Source organism: Lactuca virosa, chromosome 3 (genome assembly GCF_052849685.1).
Source record: "Lactuca virosa cultivar CGN04683 chromosome 3, Lactuca_virosa_CGN04683_v6, whole genome shotgun sequence".
Taxonomy (NCBI): domain Eukaryota; kingdom Viridiplantae; phylum Streptophyta; class Magnoliopsida; order Asterales; family Asteraceae; genus Lactuca; species Lactuca virosa.
Window position 1 is genome coordinate 96,303,037 of NC_136428.1, and position 17,285 is coordinate 96,320,321.

Below are 17,285 nucleotides of genomic sequence, written 5' to 3' on the forward strand. Positions count from 1 at the left end.
TTAGTCATCCAAGTTTGATAGATAAGCCCCTTTCTTAGATGCTAGAAGTTGCACTTGAACAAGGATCTTGCAATTGGCACATACTCAGTAGGTTATTGCACAAAACCGGGTAATATTTTCTCCACAGTCTTCACATCTTGCATATCTTCACCAAAATTAATTACACATATCGTTGGCGATCATCATTACTCTTCCAAAATGGTGACTCTTCATTTGTCATTTCAAAGTAGCTCCCAGTTTCTCCTGAGAGACTGTAGTAGTGTTCGTTGGACCCCTTGAGTGCCCTTGATACTTGGTCTTCATTGAATCCCATATAGCTACTTTGATGTATCCTTGTGTGTAATTGTTTTAAGAATGGCCTTTTCAACGGAGCTGAGCATGTAGTTTTTTGCTTTGATCAGATCCTTGAATCTGGTTTCATCGATCGATGATTTTCTTTTGAGCTGCAGAAGGGCTTCTTCTTGACTGGCTCAATAAACCCATTCTGCACAACATTCCAGTAATCTTTGGACCTAAGAAGATTTTCCATGAGCAAACTCCAGTAATCATAATCACCATCGAATTTAAGAATACTTGGTTGTGAAAAATTACTGCTTTCAGCATCTTCCTTTGCAACCTATTCCTCCCCCCCCCCCCCCCCCCCCCTCTCTCTCTCTCTCTCTTTCTCGTTTTGTGCTCTGATACCAGGTGTTGAACTCTGAAATAAGAAGTCACACAGAAGTATTGAATACCTTCAATGGTTTATTCATGAATCAACGCCCGAATATATATATATATATATATATATATATATATATATATATATATATATATAGCCAGTACAGAGCTAATTGTGCGAAAGAAAAGCCACTACAGCTAAAGAGTAGGAACGGATGACAACAAGCTAAAGAACAGGAACATAAATCACTGATGGCTAAACTACAGGCATTATATTCTCTAACCATATCTCCAACACACAAACAGTCCAAGTTAGAACTATTAAAGTCACCTTCCAAGTACAGAATGAGAAATTTTGATCATCGTTTAACAAAGACTGAAAGTCTTCTGGGTGAAAATGGATGAATAGACTAGATCTTTGACTACTCCCATGTCACAAGAGATGAAAATGAATGAAGACACTAGAATGGTAAGTCTTGCCCTGATATTTTTCAACAGAAGTGCATTGTTTTCCCATATGAATCTTACAGTTGATCTGGGTTTTTGATGATTTCGGTTTCATGTATCTTGATAGATAACACAGCTGAATATTATCAGGTGACTGGCGGGAATTTTGTTCAGCAAGACCTATGTAAGTTCTATCCTTTCTTGGTTTTAATTGAAAGGTACATTTCTATGATGCCATCATAAACAAAAACCCAAAAGATCTTATGTGTGAAAATGAGGAGAAACAATTGAATCTTTATGCTAACAAGTCTAAATGCAAGAAATAGCAACATACTTTGATTTATTTGTGTATTATAGCCTCATACTTTCATTTCTTTTATCATGATTTTGTACTTTCAGTATACTTTTATTTATTTATTTATTTATTAAGACTTGCTTTGAAAAATCCTTTGAAATATAGCACTGTACTTTCACATTTATTTCTGCAATGTTTTGTGAAAAATCTAAGTGATTATATCAGTTAATTTTTTTTGTATTCGAGTATAAGTATAACTGTCAATGTACAATGCAGTAATAGGAAAAACTGGAAGTAGGATGCTATAATAAACAAATTAATGGAAGTAAGTTTCTATTTCTTGCATTTAACACGAGTGTAGAATTTCGGATCAATAATTTCTTACATCCTTTTTGCAGCTTGTCTGGTGAACTTTGAAAAGATACAATTCCGATCCAGATTACAAGCTCTTGCATGATCAAGGTATCAATTTTCTTTGTTAACGATTCAAGATGTTATATAAGTTTATCTGCAAAATTGATACTTCATAAGATACGGGCACATTGATTTGCAAATGAATTTGCTAGAACAGTTTACTTGTATGTTTAATGTCAAAACTTGAACGTAAGAGAGATGATATTTGCCATCAAGTGCCATGTGTAGTGTTGGTGTTGGTGTTTGTGAACACTGAACAGTTTACTTGTATGCTCAAACCTGAATGAAGAACTAGGTCAGGTCCGGATGATATTGTTTGACAAAACCGGGACATTGACATGTAACCAGATGGAGTTCAAGAAGTGCTCTATTGAGGGGACTTCATATGCCAATGGTGATTTATATAAGGTTGTTCGTGATGCTTATGAGCAAAAGGGTTCTTTTGAAGACGAATCCAGTGTGGAGATGATCTTTGAGATCTCTTCTGAGGCAAACAAGAGTGATGCAGATATAAAATCGTTCTTCAGAGTCATGGCTCTATGCCACACAGGCATAGCAGTCGAAACTGAAGGCAGCAACAAACTCCATTATGAAGCTGAGTCCCCAGAAGAAGTAACGTTTCTTTATGTTGCACAAGAGTTTGGTCACCATTGGCATATGAAGTCCCCTCAATAGAGCACTTCTTGAACTCCATCTGGTTACATGTCAATGTCCCGGTTTTGTCAAACAATATCATCTGGACCTGACCTAGTTCTTCATTCAGGTTTGAGGTTCGTGCTTCAACGAATTTCCCACTCCGTTCGTCAAACAACTCTAGGTCGTTGTTTATGAGCATTGTTTGCATGAACTTCACCACCTCAATGAAGACATATAAGAAAACCGGGATCAAGTAACCATAGAGTATGAGCGCCCTTAAGAATTGGAGGACAGTCGACTTCAATGGTCTATGTGGATCAAAAGACCCATCTCTACCTTCGAGCAATTAAAGGTACCAATGTCCTTTTGCTGTCTCTGTGGTGTATCGAGATGAACCAATGGAGGTGATCAAGGATATGATTATCAGCATCAAAAACAAAACATATATCACCTTGTCCAACCTTGTCTCTACCCTGCTCCGTTTAGAAGGCGATGTCATGGAGTTGCGGACCACTTTGGTGTCCGGTCCGGTGTATACCACAACACCATAAACATACTCTGTAAATCTTGGTCTCTTGCTGCAGATTCTCTACTCTCTGTACAAAACATTGTATTTTGCCTTACGTTATTCTACTTTGAAATCTACACCAAGTTCGGCGGGGTTGTCTTGTATGACGGATGGTATATGCTTATGTTCAATCTCCTTCTAACATCCTTTTCTGTCATATCGTTAGGCGTTTTGGGTCAAGACGTTTCCTCCCATAGTTGCCTTGAGGTATTTTTGCAAAACAACCAAATTAGTAATCTTTGTATCGTTAGAATTCTAACCCTGCTTCGTTCCTTGCTGCATGTACAGTTTCCAGGCATTTATCAACAGGGACAAAAGGGCATTTCATTTAGTTGGAGGCAAATCCTGGGCTGGATGGGAAACAGAATACTTACATCTCTTTTGATATTCACCCTAAGCGTCCAGATTCTCTCTGACTCGGCCTTCCGACATGGAGGAGAATTAGCAGACATCTCACACTTAGGAGTGTTCATGTACACCATGATTGTTTGGACAGTTAACTGTTAAATCGCTCTCATCACAATTCACTTCACCACTTGGATCCAACATATGTTAATCTGGGGAAGCGTGTTGTGTTGGTACATATTGTTACTCCTCTATGGTGCACTTCCGCCTATATACTCCCGCCAAAAATTTAAACTCCTTGTGGAAGCCGTGAGCCCTGCACCCATGTATTGGATCGCCACATTGTTAGTTGTGGTTGTTTCACTTCTTCCATACATCACTTACATGGTCATCCAGAGGTTATTTTATCCAACACATGACCAACTCATCGGGGAAATGAATTACATTACAAATGATGTTGTAAATATGGTCCATGAGGTTGAAGAATTATTGGAAATCATCCCAGAACAGGACCTATGACATCGTTCTTAGGCTTTGGGGTATACCGGCCATGCCAAGGGCGTAGTTGGTGTGTGAGTGTCAACTGTCGGATTGCAGCAATCTGATCATCATCACTTATTTCATATGTTAATCTGGGGAAGCTGTCTGTATCTTTTATCCAACGGTTGACCAACTCCTCGAGGAAATGAAGAACTCAAGGAATGTTGTTCAGTATAAGACGAGCAGTGTGCCTCACTTTGTAAATAATTTTAATCTTTAACCCGTCCAACATTACATATACATGTGTTGCAAATTTATGACTCATATATCTGAATTACAGACATGCTTACACTTGATGACTAGAAATGCTTTTCGGTTTTTTCTAGTTTTTCGTATCCTTCCCGGGTATCTACTAATTTTCATCTTGCTGGTTTAAGAGAGAGATACACAGTCACATACTCAAAAGGCCTTTTCAGCTGGGCATCATTCTCTCCTTTATTGTTCCATAGAATTCCAATGTTTCACCAAAATTTAAATGCCAGCACTCCCACAAAGTCAGATAAATATGTTAGTTTTCACCAAAAATTACATACCAACATTCATGTTTTGGAATGTGACGCACATTAATTAAGCATACAAGTAAACTGTTCAGTGTTCACAAACACCAACACCAACACTACACATGGCGCTAGATGGCAAATATCATCTCTCTTACGTTCAAGTTTTGACATTAAACATACAAGTAAACTGTTCTAGCAAATTCATTTGCAAATCAATGTGTCCGTATCTTATGAAGTATCAATTTTGCAGATAAACTTATATAACATCTTGAATCGTCAACAAAGAAAATTGATATCTTGATCATGCAAGAGCTTGTAATCTGGATCGGAATTGTATCTTTTCAAAGTTCACCAGACAAGCTGCAAAAAGGATGTAAGAAATTATTGATCCAAAATTCTACACTCGTGTGAAATGCAAGAAATAGAAACTTACTTCCATTGATTTGTTTATTATAGCATCCTACTTCCAGTTTTTCCTATTACTGCATTGTACATTGAAAAATCAACCCAAAAGAAGAAGCCTATGAACAAGAACATGAAGTCGAGACTTCAGGAGATGTGCCATCTCTCATTCCAGAACCAGAAGTTATTTAATCTACAACGCCAAAAGAAAAGCAGGTAACAATGTTGTTGAAGGGTCACAAAGGCCCACAAGAGTTAGAAGGCTTCCTCATTATCTACAAGCTTACAACTATTCATTAGAGGAGAAGAAAATACTCGAGAACACGAACTCATCAACAACTGTATGGTAGAAGTTGTTGAAGATCGAAACACATTCGAGGAAGCAGTGAAAGATGGAGTATGGAAGAAAACAATTAAAAGTGAGTGACTCAGTAGAAAATAACACTAGGAAACTCACTACTCACTGTCTATTGCAAGCTTTGCAAATTCCAAACCAAGGGTTCCGCTTCCAGGGGTATTAGAGTGTCAAACTCAAGGTGAAATTTTGGGCCGATAAGCCCGGTCAATACCAAGTCTTGACCTCCTAGTGAAATGCTGTGGCCCAAATCCCAATTTGTTCTGGACTGCTTTCGGTTGAACATTCTCTGTGTATTTAATTAGTTTGCTGGGATTTTGTCTTTATGAAGTAAGCACTATAGTAGTGGTATTGGTAGACAAGGTAGTGGAAACAGCAGGTTTTGTGATCTGTGTGCTGGCATTCCATTTTTTGTCTTTTATTAGTAGTATCTATAGCCCTGGTGGCTGCTGGAAAAAGGTATCCAGATATTTTGTAGTGAAGCTTTCCTCTAGAAATATTGGGAACCCTTATTATTATTTATATAAGTAAATTTGAGTCATGCATCCTTTGTCAATTTCAGTATTTTATTCCAGAATATCAATGGGCTTATCATGTTCACCAGGCTACGCCACAAGCTCGGAGTATGTAAAGATTAAACAGTTAGATAGCGGGGAGGCATTGTTGGAGATGTCGTTAGAGAATAAAATGCCTATAGTTTAGGCATCAGTGATTTATGTTCCTGTTCTTTAGCTTGTTGTTATCCGTTCCTACTCTTTAGCTGTAGTGGATTTTCTTTCGCACAATTAGCTTTGTACTAGCTATATATTCAGCCATTGATTCATTCATGAATAAATTAAGGTGTTCAATAATTATGTGTGTCTTCTTATTTCTGCTAATATGCTAATATGTAGGGAGACTAATATTATAAAAGTCCTAAATTTTTAACCTGTAATTGGAAAAAGCCCTAATATTTTTTTTATTATTGTTATAGCCACAACTTTCTCGCGGAATTATCACTATAGCCCATTTAACGAGTTTCATGGTTAACTTGGTTAAATTTTTTACAAAATCAGTGCCAAAAGTTCAAATTTGGTCCCTGAGGTTTGCAAAAAATTACACCACATAATGTTTTAACTTTATTTTTCATTTTTTGTATACTTTATTTATTTTTGGTTTTTTATAAATATATATACATTTTTTATTTTCGTTTTTGTATATACTTTATTTATTTTCATTTTTTAACTTTATTTTTCATCAATTTGATTTTTTTTTTACCTTTTTACCTTTTTTTTCTATTTTATAGTGTATATATAGAGTATATTAGAGTTTTTTTTTTAGTTTTTTTTTTCATATTTCTTTTCGTATTATATTTTAATTTTTTCATCTTTTTTTTTCTTATTTGTTTTCCAATTATTTGTTTTTTATTTTTTTGTATTTTTAACTTTTTATTGACCTTTTTCAAAAAATATAAAATGTATTAATATATTAGATTATATTACAATTTATATATTTTATAGTTTTTTTGTAATTTTTTTTATTTTTATTCAAGTAAATAAATTTGTTATGTTTATATTTGTAATTTCGGTCCAACTTATTTTCTTTTTACTTTTTTTTTCTTTAGTGCTATTATATTTATGTTACGAAAAAATGAAAATTAAAAAAAAATTAGCTTGTTTATTGAGAATTAGTGTTTCAATGTGTTATATAACTTGGAAATTAAATCATATTTTTATATGTGATATCAATAGTTTAAATTCAAGATAATATTTTTCAATTTGATAATAGACTAAAAGAAAAAAAATAATAATAATAATAAGCGGTCTCTATAAAAAACTTGTTATAGTAATTTATATTAAATTCGAGTTCGTTTACTTGAATCAAAATAAATAAAAACATTAGAAAAACCATAAATAACTAAGATAGAAAAAAATAGAAAACAAAAGGTATAAAAGGTAAAAAAATCAAATTGTTGAAAAATAAAGTTAAAAAATAAAAATAAATAAAGTATATAAAAAAGAAAATAAAAAATGTATATATATTTATAAAAAACCCGAAACTAAATAAAGTATACAAAAAATGAAAAATAAAGTTAAAAATGAAAATTTTACTTTGGATTTTCGGGACGTTACATTACGCCGCGTCGTGACGATCTGTTTGTCGCGCTGCGACACCTGGAGATCAGCAAAGTGCATTGCTGATTCCATTCAAGCTTTGGGGACAACTTTTATCCCAACTTCTAACACACAAAACTTCTTCGTTTCCAACCCGCTTTCAATGATCTTTATATCCACATGAAGGTGGGAATATGGTATACAACTATGTTAATCCATTTCTCACTAAATTAATACGGGTCTTAATCTATTAATTCACAAAGTTGACCCCAAAAGCATAAAATTTCTCATTTTACCCCTTTTGACCAACATGCATATTCTCGTGCATTTCTTCTCTTGAACTTACTCATATAACCTCTTCTAAGTGACTTAAACTTATCATGGCCATTTTCATGAAGCCACAACTTCATAAATCTATATAATTATCATAAATGATCATTTTGCCCTTTTAGTAAACATCTAACTAAAAGTCAAATCTCTCTAAATTTCAGGTTCTTACTGTTGGGTTTAGTGTCTAAGCCCATAACTATAACTGGGATGTACTTGACCCGATTGTAGCATGGTCCTTTTGGGTTGCCTTCATCAGTGCAATTTGATAGGATCGACTTTTGATAATAAGGTTATTTATGATTTATTAATATATTATAAGTTCTAATATATTAATATGAAATCATATTATTTAATTAGTATTGATCAATGATTAATTTGGAATTAATTTAGTGATCAAAAGAGACTAATTAAATATATGGGGATTGATTATGTAAATCAATGATTCTTAGAGTGTGGGCCAATGATCCATGGTTATTTAGGATGGGCTAAACCAATGTGATAGTCCATAGATAGTCTATGGAGGTTTAACCCATGGAGACTAAGTAATATGAAAGGCCATTAGGGTTTGCAAGGTGTAACCCTAGCATTTGCCACACTATAAATGAAGTCCCTTAGAGCCAAAATCGGTTGCCCCATCATTCCAAGAGAGTGATACACGATTTTGAGCTTGCTAACCTATATTCTCAAGTCTTCTCTTGCATTTGGTGTTTGTGAACCATTAGAGGCATCACACTTGAGGTGCTCAAGATTTTGAAGGCCAATAACTACAAGTCCTACTAAGAGATAAGTTATCTAAAGTTGTATTGTTCAATTGTCAAATTGTATGCTAGTTAGGATGTATGCTTTGGAAAATCAAATTGCATGTATAATTAGAGAAAACATAGATCCAAAGCATCTAGGGTTGCATGTGCACCATAAGGTTGTTATAGTGCTAAAAAACCCAACAGTGGTATCAGAGCCTAGGATAGTTTTCTATTATATTGATGCTAATGTATTATTTTTCAAAGCTGAAAAACTGTTCTGACAGCCCTACTCGACGAGTACATGATTGGACTCGACGAGTAGGTTGGTTTTTTCCTTGGACTCGACGAGTCCAATGTTGGGCTCGACGAGTTGGTTGATCAGACAGCAGTTTTTCGGGGTTTTTTTGGCCTGGATTGGATTAGGATCATTACCACAAACTGTTTTGAATCATTAAATCTGTTTTTTATGATATGGTAGTGATTATACTCATCCAATCAAGAGATAATTGTCAAAGTTTTAAGATAATTATTGTTTTATATAATAAAACAAAGTTGCTTGTAAATTGTTGACTTGATATTATCTTGTTATATGAGTTATATTAGATCAATAGAATATTATATGATATGTTGTTAGTTAGAATTGATCTAAATTGCTCTTGAATTGAATTTTGTAACTTGTCCTCAAGTTATATGAAGAGTCTCATTCATGAACATTAAAAACTCATAGGTTTCATAAGTTATTTTAATGAGTTCCATCACTTGTCCTCAAGTTATGGAAAATGAAAAGTCTTTTCTTAAATGTTTTAATGAACTCCATAACTTGTCCTCAAGCTATGGAATATCAAGAGTCTTTTCATAAAACACACATTAAACTCATAAGTTATGGAAACCAAAAGTTTTGAAAAGTTTCAAAACTTACCCTCAAGTTTTGGAATTTGTAAAGTCACACTTATGAATACTTTAGTTCCAAACCTTAGAATTTTAAAAGTTTAAAATTCAACCCTTATACTATTATAATATTAAAAGTTAATACTTATATATATGTATAAGACAAGTCAATCTTACTGTTAGTATGCCTCATTCACGAAGCCGGTCTATAAGGGGGGGGGGGGGTATAAGGTTTCTGCCTATAAAATGGCAGTTTAATGGGTGTCCACTCTCACCCACCGCTTCCTTGACTGGTGGAGGGTCGTTAGCCTAACGGGTAGGATAGGACATTAATTCTCATTAAAAGTAGAGCGATGTTTATAAAGTAACTAAACTTTTATTAAATTCCCAATCTTAGTTACTTTAGGAAAAATGTGAAATGGTGTTATTCCATGAAATTGCACTTTGCACCTTGTTAAGTCGTTAGTGGAGCTTGTGTGGTTAACCGGCACACTAATCTGGGACTGACAATGTGTGGCAAAGGGTAGCTTGATGTTAATCATAGACCAATGGAGCGCGTGTGGTTAACCGACACATTGGTTAGGTGATTTGTAACATCGAGTGTACCAATCTAATTTGTATGGTTATTCACACCTTGTTTGTGATCCTCGGCATCCCAGTCACAAACTTGAAGGGCACAATAGAGATTTAAACATGCCATTGAAAAGTTCAGTGAATCTCAAAAGATCTAGGAATTTCAATACAATTAAAACTTAATAATCTATTTCGTTTTTCATGGTGGAAATTGGTAAATCGTCATTTACCTACCTTCAAATATTTTACAATTGGATTACGGCATCCCTCTTCGCAATTGTAGAATATTGTTTTGGGTCCTAGCCTTAATATTTCGTTTTGGGTGTTATATTAAGGACTTAAATCAACTAAACTTGAATTTCTCCCTTGTAGATGTCTAGTTCAGACAACTATGGTCTTCTCAAATCCTATGGAAAAGGCTTTCCTTATAAAGATGATATTCCACAAGACGATCAAGGTGAAAGATTAATCCCTTCTTCGAGATGTAGTGGAACTTCACTTCCTCCACCTCCTCTAATAATTCTCCCTAACCCACAAGTTCAAAGACTTGCAAAGTTCAAGGTCACTCAAGCCCTATTGGCAAGCAAACATGAAAATGGAAAATCTGTATGTGCTCATGTTTTGGACATGAAGCTGCATATTGACAGGCTGGGAGTGTTGGGTGTTGTGTTCCCAAGGAAGTTGGCTATTGACTTGGTTCTTCAGTCACTTCCCAAGTCATATAGTGAGTTCGTTAAAGACTACTATGTGACAGATCACGACATGACCCTTATCGATCTTGCCTATTTGTTGATTGCTGCTGAATCAGAAATGATTTGGCGCACCGGAAAAGCAAATTTGATTGGAAGATCAATTTCCCAAACTTCCATGGACATTGACAATGGTAACATTGGAAGTCCAGAAAAGTCTTCTCCTCCCAATGGAAAGGGATCGGCCATAGTCAACCCGGTTGACCAAATGGTAAAGAGAAAGTTTGAGATTGTCCCGTGTAACATTCCAAAAGAATCTGTTTGCTTTTATTGCCAAGAGAAGGGCATTGGTTGCGAAGCTGCCGTATCTACTTGAAGGACCATAAGGATGGTAAAGTCAAAAGTTTGACTCTGCTTCAGGTAAGTCCACTATGTAACTCTATTAAGTTCCTATTTGAAAATTATTAATACATGATGTTACAGGGTCGCATTTTGATGTTTTGTAGGATCGAAGAAAAGAAAGGAAGCTTAAAAGGAGAGTGAGCTGAATCTGATCGTGAAAAGATGGATTTTGATCGCCTGATTCGATGATCGGGTTTTTAAGCTGCTGCTTAGGAGTTATGATAGATTGCTTAGAAATATGTAGTAACATAGTTTTCATTTGTAATTGCATTGTAAGGAAATTTTTTTCCGCATTTTATAAATAAATAAAATTTTGTTTTTCCTTGCAATGGCATTTGTGAAAATTAATGTTTATGTATATTCTAGCAATGCTGAAAATGGATTTGATTCTTTCGTTTGTGGTGGTGTCAAAATTTACCAAATAAGGAAATATTCTCATCGCCAAGTTTCAATTGGACAGAAACTTGGAATCGTACAACTTGTATTGTATGATGAATGAGAATTTTCATCTTTGGGAAATTAAGACTAATTCCTTGTTCACATGTATATGTGAGTCAAGTGAAGGACAAGGAGGATCAGGTACACTTGGTTGTGCATTGGTCAAGGTCCACCACAAAGAATGATAAGACTATTCGTCATGATTTACTAAAGTTTAGTAAATATGGTTATGCTTACAAGTTTAAGTATAATTCTGAATCATTGAAAAAGTTTCAATGTATAGCAGGACGAATAAGAAGAATCAAATTAGGCAGAAAGATAAAAGTTTCTCCAATCTGAAAGGATGGGAGAGTACTTAAGTATCATGTTTTATGATCATCTTAATGATTATGAAAACCATATCACAATTGATCCTCTAAGGACACCTTAGTGCACCCGTATGACTAAGAAGAGGAATCGGGAAATTGTTGAAATTGCTAAATTAATTAAGGTGAATCATACTTCGTTTCAAAATCAAATCTTAGAGTCATACTCCAAGATTGCGACTTGAGTGACATATCTTAAGAAAGTTTATAACACTCAGCAAATGTAGAGTAAAATGTTTCTTACTCTTGTACATTTGAATTTGGTAAGTTGTAATGTCTTGGTAAGGACAAATACCAACTAAGACCAATTGTGTGAAATGTTATCCTTGATGAAAATCCGCACTAACTCTTGAATATTTGTTTGTCAAGAATGTATATTGACAAGAAAATCTTATATGTCAAGAGGTCAGTGGGAGTCTTAAAGATCTTGACAAGTTTCAAGAACTAATCAATAATAAACCTATTGTTAATCACTAGCACACAACTTGAGGTTCGTAACCTATCATGTTGACATATTCTTGTTTCTATGCTGATCCCAGTTAAAGTTGACTATGCATGTGAGTTCAATGAGTTCTCAATTGTTTGCATAAGGCAAAGCACCTTGATCAGTGAAAGTCATTGATCAATAAGGGTGATCTACTCAATAACTTGGAAGACATGGTAGGCCCTTGTGCTGCCAAGTGGTAAGAAATTAAGCTTGAACAAGTTCAGTCCATATAAGTTTGGATTTGTCACTAACCTTGTCTTGTGATTATGGTTATGACAAATTCACATGGATAGGAACATATACACCATAAAATCTAAGTGTCATAAGGTTTCTCTCCAATTCATGAAAATGATTGTGAGGAAATGCTTTCACTAAGTAGATTTTAAGGAGATAGCATTTGTGATATTTTTCATTCTCAAATTCGATTATGATTACGACATCCCTCTTCATAGTTCGAATCGTGAGAAATGGCAAATAGTCTGAACATTCGGAACTTATTGTTGTAAGTTCTGAAATAGTTTAGACACACATATGAGCTTTCTAATAAAAGGTGTATGAGCTTAGATAAATGTTCATCAAAGCATCTCGTATCAGAAAATCTGAACTTTGGTAAGAAAGTCAATAAGTATTGATTTCTAGAAGTCCGGCTGATTTTGGATACATGTCAAAGCTAGTGGGAGCATAAGTGTTATGCTAGTAAAGTAATAATTATTATGAAAGTGGGAGCATAATTAATTATGGTAAGTGTTGCGAGTTAGCAATGTTAATTATAGAAAACAAAAGTTTCAATTCGCAAAGTTGTAGGGTTTGAAAAGTTGTTTCGCTATAATTAAGGGAGAGGAATTCATACTTTATTATTTCAATCAAATTTAGTCAAAGACATATATGAATGTTATGTTGAAAAGATTTGACATAAGGAAATTCTATAGATGGAAATGTTAATTGCGTTCTCAAATTCGATTATGATTACGACATCCCTCTTCATAGTTCGAATTGTGAGAACATGGCAAATAGAAATATTATAGTAAAAGACTGATCAAGTATCATGTCTTTATGTAAGACATTATGAATCGTGTCCCATATGCTTCGGATATTGGATCGATTGCATACGCTGTAATATTCACGTGTTCTAATTTTCCAAATGTCTAGGGCATTAAGAGGGAAAAAGGACTAGAACTAGATATGACTAAAGTGGTTAAACAATTTTCAAGGACAATCTAAGGTTCGCTAAGGATTGGTTGCGTGTGTATAGTTGGAAGTATAGTAATGAATGGACCATATTGACATTATTATGAATAAGTAGGATTCTATTAATAATGAGTGATCATATGGCAATTATGGAAATGTTTCCATAATGGGAGTTGGATATTAAGAATCTATGTGTATGTTAGAAACTTTTTATACAGGAAGGATGTTCAAAGGAATGTACTTTGAATTTGAGACTTCATCTCCATGGAATTGTCTTATAACAATCTCCAAAGGAATACTTTGTAATACCGTTGACTTTTGGTACCTAGACATTACAAAAAGGAATCTTTGCATAATAGTTTAGATCTAACACATTTTAATAGTGGCAAGAATTTGGCATTCTTACACTTAAGGATTTGGAATTGTGAAATGAGTTTGATTGGAAATGCTTACAATTGATCTATTTCACATAGTAAGAACCATAGACAAACATAGTGTGCATGCTTGGAGCATGGGATAACTATTGTTTTGATTCAAGTATTAAGTTGATTAATCGAAACATTGTATAATGAATAATGAGTAATCAATATGGTGATTGAATAGAAGGTGTTTTATTTATACTCAAAAGTTTTAGGGCCATATAGGATTAGTATTATTCTTGTGTTTCACTTTGCATGTTTTGACTTCCAGAATAATAAGATTATTCAAACTATCCACAGTCGATCATACGTTGGAAGTAAGTATGAAATAAGACTGTCATGAAGTGGCTTGTAGATTGTCTAAGGTGTTAGACATAGCAAGAGTTTGCTACATTATTCATGAGTGCTCCTGAAATAAGATTCGATTATTGGATTCAACCCGCGCTCACCTGGATCACTTCATGGAATTTATCACGAGTGATTGTGAGACGATAATGTCATATAGTCTTCAAACTAAGATATATGAGTTGTTGACTACGAGTTGGTTGTGTATTGATGATATGTAAACGCATCAGTAACTTGATGTTATAAAACATATCGTTGTGCATGATTTAATGGGTAGTTAGTACAAGCATATAATATCGAAGTTTATCTGTTCCTTTTATCCTAAGAGGATTAAAAGCGATATCTTGGGCCCCTCGATGATTCTGTTTTGACTATGTGTCGGGCCCGGTCAAAACTAAATTGATATGTTCAGTTATGTTCTATGTCAGACGAATCGGAAATCGGGAAACAAACTGCTGGACAATAAGTATGATGTTGTTCCATGTATTTTTCTGGCTGATATCTTGAGAACAGAGGAATATATGATCACTTATCTAAAGGACGAGTCACTGACTAGGTTAAAGTTCGACAGCGGCTTTTGAAAGCTTACGATTGCTAAGTCGGATCCTGGAGTTACATTGGCAGTTATAGTTATTAGACTTATCCAAGTGGGAGACTGTTGGATTGAGTGTCTAAGCTCATAACTATAACTGGGATGTACTTGACCCGATTGTAGCATGATTCTTTTGGGTTGCCTTCATCAGCGCAATTTGATAGGATCGACTTTTGAGAATAAGGTTATTTATGATTTATTAATATATTATAAGTTCTAATATATTAATATGAAATCATCTTATTTAATTAGTATTGATCAATGATTAATTTGGAATTAATTTTGTGATCAAAAGAAACTAATGAAATATATGGGGATTGATTATGTAAATCAATGGTTCTTAGAGTGTGGGCCAATGATCCATGGTTATTTAGGATGGGCTAAACCAATGTGATAGTCCATGGATAGTCCATGGAGGTTTAACCCATGGAGCCTAAGTAATATGAAAGGTCATTAGGGTTTGCAAGGTGTAACCCTAGCATTTGCCACACTATAAATGAAGTCCCCTAGAGCCAAAATCGGTTGCCCCATCATTCCAAGAGAGTGATACACGATTTTGAGCTTGCTAACCTATTCTCTCAAGTCTCCTCTTGCATTTGGTGTTTGTGAACCATTAGAGGCATCACACTTGAGGTTCTCAAGCTTTTGAAGGCCAAGAACTTCAAGTCCTACTAAGAGGTAAGTTATCTAACTAGTTGTATTGTTCAATTGTCAAATTGTATGCTAGTTAAGATGTATGCTTTGGAAAATCAAATTGCATTTATAATTAGAGAAAACATAGATCCAAAGCATCTAGGGTTGCATGTGCACCATAAGGTTGTTATAGTGCTCAAAACCCAACACTTACATGGATCTTAAAGGTGAGACTATGATACTGATAATGTATAGATAGAGAGATATAAAATATAACAATGAAGAATACTCATAGCTTGGGAGAATTCATATCCAAATCTTTCTCTAATTAATCTCTACGTAGGTGCACTGTTAACAAATGACCACACACCTCCACTTTATATACTAGTGGAAGGAATATGCTTTTCGTACAATAGAATATTCTATCCTAACTATCGCTCAATATTGTAGAGTATTTCCTGCTCCAACAATATATGATTGCAAATGTCTTATTCATATATTATAGGAAACAAAACTAATAAATTAGAATCAATCCAATAGGAACAAAAAGATCTAAAAAGAAAGAATTCTAATTGTGTGAATGGTGTAGCAAATCCTTTAGGGGATGCACTTTAATAAAAAAAAAATTGGGACAATGGGTCACACCCTCCACATAATTTTTTTGCCAGCCATGCTATTCCCACACCACTTCATTTTTTGTAGGAAATGGTCACCACACACCACACCATGTATTTATAGGTTAAAAAGGATTAAAATAATTTAAAAAAATAAAAATTGACTCCTTATCGTCCATCGGGGGTGGCTATGCGTTCCATTATCCACATCTTCCAACGGGGTGTTAAGGGGGTGTTCCCCAATGTGGTCATGACGTGGAAGAGTGTCACATCATCATCCTCCACTAATTTGAGGTCCCATACTGACCAACCTAATATACCAGTCGCATGAATGTTTGATAACACAATCTTCCCAAGTACATGCAAAATCTCGTATAATAATGCAAACTTTTGAAATGGACATGAAAAATGGCTTGCCCCAATCGATCATAGATATCTCAACGCAAACTCTAATTGATCCACAAACGGTTACACAAGTAGAATATTCTGATTTTGAATGTGAAACTTACCTTCAACCCTTCCTTTAATCTATTAGTATAATCATGTCTGTGTATCGAGAGGACGAAGAAGAAATAGACATGTGTATCGAGAGGTTGAAGAAGAAACAAGATACAAAAAGATGATAAGGATAGAACATATGTATTGATCTTAAAACGTATATAGGACTCAAATTTTTGCACAAATTCGATCTTTAGGCCGGAAGGTATGGGTGACCCGCAAGGTATGTGTGAGCCACACCATATAGTTTGTTGTTGATTTGTATCTTTTCACTGCACCGGGGGACACAACTCCTTGTGCGCGGTTTAGGTGAGGGGTTTCCCTCACTAGAAAAAATAACATTTAGTGGCATATATTTTTAATGACATATCTTTTTTATGCCACTATAGTATGTTTTTAGTGGCATATTTTAAATGTCACTATAGAATTAATAGATTTAATGGCACTTAACAACTTATGTTACTAATATTAATATTTACTAATGACATAAAAATTTAAAATGCCACTAAAAACTCTATATTTTGTGTCATATACTCATATATTTTTATATACCGCTAAAGTTGTATGGGATGATTTTATTGATTTGTTTTGTACAACTAAAGAAATTAAATTTGTGCCGCTAAAGAAATTAAATTCATGGTTTTTATTCACCTCTTCAAGATGAATCGGCGATTATTGCTAGAAAACATAATATGAAATTTAATGTTTCCCCAATTTCTTATACACGACCCTTTTACTTCGTAAGTGTTAGAGAGCAGTCTAAACACTGTTTTCCCCCCAATCTCGTCTTTCTTTTTTTCTCTATAATTCTCTCCCATACCCAACACCA

At 34.5% G+C, this 17,285-nt stretch overlaps 1 long non-coding RNA gene across 1 annotated transcript; it reads left to right on the top strand.

Moving 5' to 3' along the window:
• Positions 1-624: 624 nt before the first annotated feature.
• LOC145166225 (uncharacterized) lies at positions 625-5,957 on the top strand. The gene is made up of 7 exons (XR_013740460.1): positions 625-1,126; positions 1,232-1,288; positions 1,676-1,724; positions 1,798-1,861; positions 2,577-3,224; positions 3,306-4,775; positions 4,859-5,957. It is a non-coding gene; the product is annotated as an uncharacterized LOC145166225 (long non-coding RNA).
• Positions 5,958-17,285: the final 11,328 nt, after the last annotated feature.